This window comes from Gymnodraco acuticeps, unplaced genomic scaffold (genome assembly GCF_902827175.1).
Source record: "Gymnodraco acuticeps unplaced genomic scaffold, fGymAcu1.1, whole genome shotgun sequence".
NCBI classification, from domain to species: domain Eukaryota; kingdom Metazoa; phylum Chordata; class Actinopteri; order Perciformes; family Bathydraconidae; genus Gymnodraco; species Gymnodraco acuticeps.
The window spans coordinates 2,023,238-2,035,495 of record NW_022992216.1 but is presented as its reverse complement, the minus strand read 5'-3'; the positions used below and the strand labels follow the sequence as shown (position 1 = coordinate 2,035,495).

Below are 12,258 nucleotides of genomic sequence, written 5' to 3'. Positions count from 1 at the left end.
AGCTGGTGTAATGAGATAGACACAGCCAGGGGCCTCAAGGGATTTTGGGCCCCATGAAAAGATATCACATTGGTTACATACATTTTTTTTTCTTAATGTTCTAAAATTGTTTGGGCCCCTGTCAGTCACGGGCTCTTAGAATCATCCTAACTTTTCACCCACTTACGACACCCCTGGACACAGCACGACAAGGGTGGACTTTCGAGAAAACATGTTTAAAAAAACACATTAACTCAAACATTTATTACAAAAATGAATGATTCATGGGCTTGCTCTCAAGGCAGGAAGACTGTTGTACAAACTGAGCAGCTAATGCCATTCTCTTATGTTTTCCCCATTAGCGGGACATTACAAGGAGCCAGCACAGATTTTAAATAATTAATTAATAAATGTTCTCATTTAAGACTGGGTTCATAAAAGTTAATTCCTTGTTTAAATGCAATGAATAGCTCAGTCACGTAATCCATATGTCAGTGAAGTAGTCAGTAATGAGCATAAATGAATAGGAAAACATTTTCCCCTTTTCAAAGAAGCCTAATAGTTTATCTTTAGCATCGGACCAAGTGAGGTAAACCCTGGAGTGGGAGGGCTTTACTCACTGCCCCTGCTAGGTAGAGCAAAAAGGTAGAGAAAATCTGAACATTACATGATGATTTATATTCACACATTTACTATTGGACAATGTTTTAAAATGCTCAGAATAGTCTGCAGAAATGTGATTTTATCAGACAAAATGTTTATGTGATGCATTTTCCTTGATGTGACCTTACTATTTTACTTTGATAGTGCTTTTCCCTTGCTTGATAGATTCAGTAGATGTTAGAAACACTGATTAAATACAATTGTTGACATCCAAGGCACATCTCAAAGCATTGTCATGGCGAAAAAAAGAAAGAAAAACATACAGTATGTATATTATACAGCTTACAGTATGTTTCCTATTGCTTAAAGCATTCCTTTTGGTTGGAACATTCTTTTTAATTTATCAATAGACAGTCAACCAATCCACGGCGAGCCTTGTAACCTCCCACTCATTGATGACATGCCCACTTCTTTCACCTTTTTTGGAAACTACTCAAATGACATGACAGTGGGTCCCTAACACATGTGGCTCAGATACATTGCATGTGTTCCTCATTGCATCTCTAAGTTAGCTGACAACTGGCTCACTCTGACCACTAAATCAAACTCACTCCATGATATAGATATAATATAGGCCTACCCTTTATAAATTAGAATCTGCACAAAGAAGAAATTGCAGAGTGTGTAGTAAGAGGCAGTGGTATTTCTGTAAATCATGTATACATTTGGTTTATAAGACAATAATAATGTGCAATTCTAAATCAAGAATTGTTTTGCTATTTTTATAATTAAAAAAATTATATATTAATTACTCCCTGGGTATATTTTAGAGTTCAAAATAAATATCCCCATTATATTCCAATGTTATGATTATTCAGGAGAATGTAGATGAACGAATGTCCACTGTCATCTACCTTAGTAACTTATCACATTACATAAGGAAGGGATTCTCCCAAATGTAGTGTCAGCAAAATATTTTAAATACCTCATGACTCAGCTGTCATCCTTACCATATTTGGCACATCAGTCTGTTGAACTTCTGCAATGTAAGCAAGCCAGACTGAATATAAGGGGGACTGCTTGAGGTAGTGCGGTGGATGACCAGTGGAGTGCCTGCTTGTGGTGAGGGGGTCTCTTATGCATTGCAATTTAAGAAATCTGTAATAAAACGTCATGATAATGTATTTATTGATATTCAAAGCAATCTTTGCTTTCCTCTGACACAATATGTAATGCATTAATTAATGCATGAGTAATATTTGAATTTTTTTTCCTGCACTAATTAATTGTTTTCTTTTTCATTAGGTTTGTGGAATACGACATTCTTTTCATAAGTGGGAAGAGTAAGGTATGTACAACTTTTACCATTCATTTTCTTTTTTCAAGTGTTTGTTGTTTTACATCAGTGATCTCAGGTTTTAATATGTAAAAGCTAGTGTAAATTTTGTTGTTTACTTCAATCAGTCAACTTCATTTTATTTATACAGCCAAATATAAAAAATTAGCTTGAATAGTCTTTACAATCTGTACGCCATTTGGACCCTTTTAATGGGGAAAAAGGGAATATACCTCAGGAATAGAAACTGAGGAGGGACCTCACGTGACAGACACACATGCAATAGACATTTGGTGTGCAGAGTTGAGCGACTTACTACAATTACAGTAAAGGTCCCTTGTAATGATGCAATGCAATGAAAATGATTATGATGTGGATATAACCTGCTGTTACATTCAGGGTCAAATTGACCCGTTTGAAAGTTTGAAAATCTAAGAAAAATACTTTCAAGTATTTTTTGTGTATGAAACTTCGTCTACTTAATTAGTGCAATAAACAAGTACAATTAAAATGGTTCATGTCATGCATTTGGATCCCCCCCCATGTCTATATCACAGAGATGGTATTCGGGTCAATCTGACCCGGCAGTGAAAGTGGGGGCTAAAAGGTTCAGGTTCAGGTTCAGGTTATTTATTTTTACCCGTAGGTAGATTCTGTTTGCAGAGAAAAAGACAAGGGTTCTATCCTGACACTAAAAACAAACACAAACAACAGACACATCTCTAATAAAAGGACTAGTAAAAGTACAAGTATACCCTGCTCAACCAAATCTAAAAATATTTAAAAAACATTTTAAGAAGGAAAACACGAGTACAAACATGGACATTAAAAATTCACAATTAAATAAATAAATAAAAATATCATCTGTGTGACGCTCCTATGATGTGTTAATTTGTGCAATAGCTGCTGGGATAAAACAGTTTTTATACAGCTTCGTTCTACTCCTTGGGACAAGTAACCTCCGGCCCGAAGGAAGAAGCTTGAATTCTGAGTGCAGAGGGTGGGAGTCATTGTCTAATATGGAGCTGGATAACCGCTGTAACTGCCTGAGGTACAGGGTCTCCAGGTTTAGCTGTGGCTCACCAATCAGCCAGCTGGACCACTTTACGATCTGACTCAGTCAGGTTACCAAACCATGACATTAGTGAAAGAGACAGAATTGACTCGATAAAAGCACGATAAAACATAATCATCATGGTTTTGTCAATGTTAAAATAGGACAGTTTCCTAAGACAGTACCAACGCTGGTGCCCCCTTTTGCACACAGCTTCACAGTTTGGATCAGAGCTAAATTTTGAGTCAATAATTGTCCCGAGATATTTGTATGATTGCACAAATTCTACTTTCTGATTCTGGATTGTTAAGACTTCATGTATGTGAGGATGTCTTCTAAAATCAATGATCATGTCCTTGGTTTTGCTTATGTTCAGTTGTAGATAGGACTCCTCACAGCACCTGGCAAAGTCGTCAATGACAGGGCCGTGGCTGGTCTCATTGTCCTGGAGCCTACTAACAATTACAGAGTCATCTGCATACTTTAAAATAGTCCTATTTTCCCACCTACTTTGACACATATTAGTGTAAAGTATAAATAATAGTGGTGAAAGGACACATCCTTGTGGGGAGCCAGTGGAGGAGCTGACTTGATCAGATAAGGTCCCATTCACCCTCACTCTTTGTGTCCTATTGGTTAAAAAAATCAAGAATCCAGCCCATAAGATTATTGCTTATTTCAAATTGTTCTAAAAGTCTGCCAATTAGAATATGAGGTTGAATTGTGTTAAAAGCAGGTGAAAGTGGAGGCTAGAAGGGCTCAAATGGGATATACGGTATATATATATTGTAATTTTCACAGACAGACAGAGAGAGACAGACAGAGAGACAGACAGACAGACAGACAGACAGACAGACACCCCGCACCTGGCAGTGAAAGTGGAGGCTAGAAGGGGACACACTACCCCACTCGAATACACACACACACACACACACACACACACACACACACACACACACACAACACACAACACACAACACACACACACACACACACACACACACACACACACACACACACACACACACACACACACACACACACACACACACACACACACCACACACACACACACACACACACACACACACACACACACACCACACACACACACACACACACACACACACACACACACACACACACGTTCTTAATTGCTGTTACAATAAAATACTTTCAATACAAATCCTTATGACTAATTTGGCTTGATTCTAAGTGAACGGGTCAATTTGACCCTGAACAGAAAACGTGTCTCGTCTCTATTTATCAACATCAACCAATTGGAAAAAAAGTTGGGACATTTTAAAAGTAATTTAAAATGTGTTATGTTATGCAAAACTAATGTATTTTATATCAAGGTTTTTCCAATGTAAAAAAGAAACATGTGTTTGAATGTATGTTTTGTGAAAAACGAGTGACTTATTCTAATGTAATCATGATCTGTGAGAGGTGAATAACACAATTGCACTAAATATTGATTTCATTGAGTAATAAAAGGTACAAACTATGTACCAAAAAAAATCTGGATTTTGGGACTTCTGTCCATTTTTGGATAATTAAACAGGCACTGGGTCAAATTGACCAACGAATAATATTTCTGTTAAAAAAAACTAATATAACAGGAGGGTTAACTGTTTAGTATAACACCATACCAATTATTCAATGTTCAATGGCATGAGCTGACATGATTCTAAAATCGATGTTGTTTGACTTGCTACCCAGACATAGACCGCAATCATGAGTACAGACGCGGAGATGGCCATGTACGGCAAGGCTTCCATTTACCTCCGTAAACCAGAGAAGGAAAGAATTGAGGCTCAAAACGTACCTTTTGATGCCAAGAGTGCCTGCTATGTGTCTAATGTCAAGGAGCTGTACTTGAAGGCAACAATCCTCAGGAAAGATGGTGACAAAGCCATTGTCAAAATACTGGGAACTGAGGAGGTTCGTATCATTAAATCAGTGTGTACAAGGAATTCAATTTGATCAGTTCTCATTGTAACACATTTCCTGTTCTAGGAGAGGGTAGTGAAAGAAGAGGACGTCAGCCCAATGAACCCTCCCAAGTATTACAAGATTGAGGACATGGCAATGATGGCCCATCTCAATGAAGCCTCTGTGCTGTATAACCTCAAAGAGCATTATGCAGCATGGATGATCTACGTAAGACTATTTGCCTAATGAAATGATGCGGATGTGGAGAATCTGGTGCTGGAAAGACTGTGAACACCAAGCGTGTCATCCAGTACTTTGCAACCATCTCAGTTGGTGGAGGCATGCAGAGAGACACATCAAAGGTATATAACTATGATGATTAACAATCAAGATTGTTCACATATATCGTTTTTCCAGGGATTAAGAAATAAAGTAATTTCCTGATAGCAGTTCCAAACTTGGTTTATAGGGTTCACTTGAGGATCAGATTATTGCAGCCAATCCCCTGCTGGAGGTTTATGGTAACGCCAAAACTGTGAGGAATGACAACTCTTCTCGTTTTGTAAGTATGGAACAGTTTCAACACACGAGAGGATACTTTTTACATATTGCACATGTGGAGGGACATTAATGATTATGTCATTCCAAACAGGGTAAATTCATCAGAATCCATTTCCACGCAGCTGGCAAACTGGCTAGTGCTGATATTGAGACTTGTAAGTAACAATCCTTATAGTATACAAACTACTGTAAGTAAGATTTAGCCTGGCTCTGACATAAGATCAAAACTTGTAGATCTGCAGTATGAAAGTTAGCTCTACTTTTAAGAAGTTTATTTATGTATCAAATGACTCAAAATACCAGTTATCCAGCATTTTATAAAAACTGTTTAGCAATCATGATGAAATGATATGCTTGTTTTTATTCAGGTGAGTAACGCAGTGCCTGCCCTGGCCAAGTCTATCTATGAGAGGATGTTCTTGTGGATGGTCATCCGTATCAACCAGATGTTGGACACCAAACAACCCAGGCAGTACTATATTGGAGTCCTGGATATTGCTGGCTTTGATGTAATACATTCTGATTATTGCCTGTTGCAAGAGATCATTCTGATTATTTGTCCCAATGCAGTACAACAGCATGGAACAGCTGTGCATCAACTTCACCAATCATTTTGTATGGCTTCAACTTAGACATTTCATTAGAATTCATTATGAAATGTGTTTTTTCAGGTTTGATGGAGAACCACCTGGTTATCCACCAGCTCAGGTGCAATGGTGTCCTGGAGGGTATTAGAATCTGCAGAAAAAGGTTTCCCCAGCAGAATCCCCTATGCTGACTTCAAGCAGAGGTATCAATAGTTATTTTAAAATGTGTTTTTAATGAAAATGAATACAAATAAAATGCTTTCACTAACCATAATCTTTTTCATATAGATACAAAGTACTGAATGCCAGTGTCATCCCTGAGGGTCAGTTAATTGACAACAAGAAGGCTTCTGAGAGCTGCTTGGGTCAATTGATGTTCCTCATGATGAGTACAGATTCGGACACACAAAGGTAAGCAGCTTGATTGCATATATATACTTCAGTGTTCTTATCAAGGGCTGTCAGTTAATTCCTGCTTGATGGAATGACATCGCCAAAACGTCTCACATTGTTGTATTATTGTGACGGAAATTAAGGCCATGAATGAAGGAACGATTAAGACATGAAAGTAGAGAAATGTCGCCCCCAAGTGACCATTGATAGGTATTTTATTCAGATGTAAACGTTTTTTGAATGACTATTTAATTGACCATTACTTGGTTATCATAATGCAAGTCTGACTTGGTTGAAAATAGAATACATTTATGTTCTCTCTGTATTCAGATGTTCTTCAAGGCTGGTCTGCTTGGTACCCTTGAGGAGATGAGAGATGCAAAACTGGCATCTGGTCACCATGACTCAGGCTATATGCCATGGCTTCCTCATGAGAACGGAATTTGTGTAGATGACAGCAAGGAGGCATGTTGAAAACAGCAAGTGTGAGTGAAAAGTCATGACATTAATATTAAAGTATATATTTAGTTTACACTGGCCATGGATGAAGGTCTACTACAAGATTAAGCCTCTGCTGAAGAGTGCTGAAACTGAGACGGAGCTGGCAAATATAAAGGAGAACTATGAAAAAATTAAAAGTGACCTGGCTACTGCCCTGGCCAAGAAGAAGGAACTGGAGGAGAAGATGGTTTCCCTTCTGCAGGAGAAGAATGATCTGAGTCTGCAAGTAGAGAGTGAGAGGGCCAATGGCCTTGCTGTCAACCTGGACAAAAAGCAGAGGAACTTTGACAAGGTAACACAATTTACTGTGTTTGGTCAAAACACACAAACAATGACATGAATATTTATTTCGCCCTCTTACGTGAACATAACCAAATAAACTGTATGAATTGTATTATTCAGGTGTTGGCAGAGTGGAAGCAGAAGTACGAGGAGGGTCAGTCAGAGCTTGAGGGAGCACAGAAGGAGGCTCGTTCTCTCAGCACTGAGCTGTTCAAGATGAAGAACTCTTATGAGGAGGCTCTTGATCAGCTGGAGACCATGAAGCGTGAAAACAAGAATCTGCAACGTGAGTTCTACATAATGTAACATAATTGTTTTTTGATATTTTACAATTTAAGGTTCAACAATATGTTAAACCCATGTATCTTTCTGCAGAGGAGATCTCAGATCTGACTGAACAGATTGGTGAGACTGGCAAAAACATCCATGAGCTGGAGAAGTCCAAGAAGCAGCTGGAGACAGAGAAGACTGAGATCCAGACAGCTCTTGAAGAGGCTGAGGTATTTCTTTCCTGGCAGTTCATAACATTACAAATCATTGACACATATATCAGTGTTTGAAGGCAAAGATGAGTGTTTAATTGTTTGATTTCATTAGGGAACTCTGGAACATGAAGAGTCTAAGATCCTTCGTGTCCAGCTGGAGCTCAACCAGATTAAGGGTGAGGTGGACAGGAAGCTGGCAGAGAAAGATGAAGAGATGGAACAGATCAAGAGGAACAGCCAGAGAGTGATTGACTCCATGCAGAGCACTCTGGATTCTGAGGTCAGGAGCAGGAACGATGCCCTGAGAATCAAGAAGAAGATGGAGGGAGATCTGAATGAGATGGAGATTCAGCTCAGCCATGCCAACCGCCAGGCTGCTGAGTCCCAGAAGCAGCTCAGGAATGTGCAGGCACAGCTGAAGGTATTGAAAGGAACAGTTGTTTTTCCAACTATGGTAGATTGGGCTACATTTCGGCATTCATGGATATGTCTGATCTTTTTCTCACTAGGATGCACAACTGCATCTTGATGATGCTGTTAGAGCCCAGGATGACTTCAAGGAGAAAGGCTGCTATGGTGGATCGTAGAAATGGTCTTATGGTGGCTGAAATTGAGGAACTTAGAGCTGCTCTGGAACAGACAGAGAGAAGTCACAAAATTGCAGAGCAAGAGCTGGTGGATGCCAGTGAGCGTGTTGGACTTCTGCACTCTCAGGTGAACATACCCAATCATTTGTTTCAATTATTCAAGAATCTAATGAGATCTTAAATATTGTGAATATTAGACAGGTGTTGACTTAGGAGGCTAAATATGTTTACCTTTTAGAACACAAGCCTTGTGAACACCAAGAAGAAGCTGGAGACAGACCTGGTCCAGATCCAGGGTGAAGTGGATGACATTGTTCAGGAAGCAAGGAATGCAGAGGAGAAGGCTAAGAAGGCCATCACTGATGTAGGTTTCAATGTCATGTGTTCTTACTTTAACTGCAATGGTTTTTCCTTGGTATTTCTAGTTAACATGTTATGATGTCTCCTGTAGGCTGCTATGATGGCTGAGGAGCTGAAGAAGGAGCAAGATACTAGTGCTCATCTTGAGAGGATGAAGAAGAACCTGGAGGTTGTTGTTAAGGACCTGCAGCACCGTTTGGATGAGGCTGAGAACCTGGCCATGAAGGGTGGCAAGAAGCAGCTCCAGAAACTGGAGTCTAGGGTAAAAAAATAACACTAAGATTTACATATCTGAAGAAAGACATTGAAAAAGGCTGGATACTTAATGTTTTAATGTTATTCAAAAGGTGCGTGAGCTGGAAGCAGAGGTTGAGGCTGAACAGAGACGTGTAGTAGATCCTGTTAAAGGTGTTCGCAAATATGAGAGGAGAGTTAAGGAGCTCACCCAGCAGGTAAAGTCACTTTCATAGTTAACATGTACAGTACAAATATTATCCTACAAACTAACATTTTAAAATATTAAAACATGCTAATCTAAACGTTCTATCTCAGACTGAGGAGGACAACAAAAATGTTGCCAGGCTGCAGGATCTGGTTGACAAATTGCAACTGAAGAGGCAGGCTGAGGAGGCGGTAAGGACAAAACATATATATTCCAAACATTGGGAACTTGATTCCATGTCTCATTTAATTCACAAAAGATGATTTTAAACAATGAAACATGTTTATATGTCTTGTATTTAAGGAGGAGCAGGCCAATAATCATATGTCCAAGTGCAGGAAGGTCCAGCATGAGCTGGAGGAGGCTGAGGAGCGTGCTGACATTGTCCCAGGTCCCAGGTCAACAAACTGAGAGCAAAGAGCCGTGACTCTGGCAAGGTAACCATATGTCGGTTTAGGGCAAACTAAGCAGAATCTTTACATTCACTTCACAAAGCTTTAATTTCTATGAAATTAACTGTTTATAATCCTCTTTGTCACCTATAGTTTATTCAAACTCACAAGAGTAAAGCACAATGAGTGTTTCCCTGTGTTGAATCATATAATATGATATAATTCATGCTGAAATAAAAGCTTAAGCTGTTAAACTTGAATTATGTCTGTCACTCTGGTTTTTCTCTGCTTACTATGAAAGCTAGTTGATGTGAGATTTGAATAACTTTTTTTTACATGAAAATCATGTAAAAGAAATTGGTTTAAAAACAATTGACCGTAAACAATAGACAGTTAACTTGTTATATAATACAGACTAGAAAATAATGATTGTGTAAACTCCCTAAAATGGGATTACTGAACATATTACAATGTTTTCAGCCAGCCATTAAGCAAAAAATGATTTTTTTTAAAAAAGACATATTTGACAAATGAAGAGAAGGTTGCATCGGCAGCTATCAAGGAAACAGCGAGAACAAAGCAAATGTGTGCCACTCAAGTCCCTTTAATGCTAACCGGTAAAACGGGCACACAAATAGACAAAGTAATTACCTAATCCAAGACAAGCTTTCCCTTGGGAGCTATCTTGGGAGGCCGCATGCAAGACTGAGATAGTAGAATACACTCTGGTATCCTCAAACCAAAACTTGTATCGTTGGTAGTTATCGCCATCTAAAGCAGCAGCTGAACCTGCTGAGAGATTATTATATAATAATAATAATATTAATGCAAATCAGTCACACCAAAGCCACACATTGGATAAACCTGAGTTTATATTTTGGATTGACATAAAAGAAAAACTAATTAAGTATGACATTTTGTCCACTCAAAAACCCAGTGTAAGTGTGATGTGAGCGATTATTTGGAACACTTAAATCTTAAAATAAATGTAACATCTTTGAATGTAAATATTACCAACAGGAGATTGCAAATGACAAAATCTTGTCATTTTATTGGGTAAGTGTTCTTCACCCTTTTGCAAGGGACATTTGAAAATAACTTTTGTCACAAGGCTGACATTCAAAGTGCACTGCATAGAGCCAAAACTGGACTTGAAAATATGTCTGCAGAGTCAGTCGAAGGGTTAATAGCGTGACATAATGAGTGTGAATACCACAGCCATATCTCCTACACCTCAACACAAGTATTAGCTTTATATTTCCCTTTTTTCTTCACAATTATTTTCAAAATAAGAATAGCATTCTGCTCCATGTAGTAGTTTTAATTAAACAATCTGTCAGATGGATTATAATGTGTGTCTTCTATTTCCTTGAACTAAAGAAACCTATTTTAAGTACTGATGATTAGAAGTTCAGGTTGTGCCTTTGCTGAAGGACACCTGAAACGTAAGATGTGTGTGCTAACAACAAGTGTCACTCACAGAGACAACAGCTGTTATCCTTACCATATTTGGTACGTGTCCCATATTTAACTTCTGCCATGTAAGCGAAACACAAGGATTTCAGTCTGTGTGTATGATAGAAGAGCTCTGAAGCTAATGCCTGAGGTAAAATGATCTAATATGATGCTCCAGACCACACAACTGTTATATGGTATGCTGTGTAAAACAATAGGTTTTCATTAATTTGGCATTTTGATATTAATCATAAATTAGAAACGTAGTTATGCACACTTTGAACTAATTGTATACATGATCAAATAGTTTCACATATTTAATCAAATTTAGTTTTTATAAAGTATATTTGGTTTCTTTAAGTCATTACTAGCGCAATGACTCTAGCTCAACAATCTGCTTCAAAATCAGGTACCATACCGTAAATACATTGCTTTGTTATCTGTTTCCTGTTTATTACAACTCAATTACATTAACTAAGGATGATAGTGGATTTACCAGACTAACCCCCCACTTTGAGTAGACTTAATGAACAGGTGGCAGCAATTGAGGATCTAAGGGTTCCTCTGAAATAGACAGGAGGTTGTGAGGTATATGAGCAGCTGATGTTCCTGGTGAGTGCACCCAAACATTCCATGAGTAATTTGCAAATCGAAAAAAATGTCCCCATCCAGCATGTTATGAGGCAAGTGAATGAGAACAACCTGGAAGTTTTTGCTGAAGACTGCAGAGCTGCAAGAAGTGTGGCAAGAAGCACATTCATAAACCAAAGGGCTTTGTTTACATTGAACTCAAACAAAAAAATAAATCTCACCTTATTATGACTGAAAACAGTAATAGGACATACAATTGGGTTTATGCATGCTGCATCACTGCAATTTCCCGGTTACGATTTGAGTCCTGGAACCTTTATTGCAGTGCTTCTCAAAGTGTGGTCCGCGGACCACTGGTGGTTCGTGAGCGCCCCCTAGTGGTCCGTGAGTATATTGGTAACATTTCACATTTGAAATAAATACATTTATTTTCGCACTCTCGCGGGAATATCTCCGCAATGGAACGAGCTTAAGTTTCACTTTCAATTGCATGCTATTGCCCAGATAAACACCTTCATCACACATGTTGCCACTTGTTTGTACCATTTTCAGGCGATTTGTAAAAAACGATGTGTTTTGGGATATTTGTGGAGTTAGGTGGTCCGCGAGTGTTTTTTTATTGGTTAAGTGGTCCTTGGTATGAAAAAGTTTGAGAAACACTGCTTTATTGCATGTCAGTACCCCCTCTCTCCCACATTTCCAGTATCAGTTGCAA

General features: G+C 38.5%; 1 pseudogene; it reads left to right on the top strand.

Moving 5' to 3' along the window:
- Positions 1 to 6,129: 6,129 nt before the first annotated feature.
- LOC117539645 lies at positions 6,130 to 9,670 on the top strand (annotated as a pseudogene).
- The last annotated feature ends 2,588 nt before the right edge of the window (positions 9,671 to 12,258 follow it).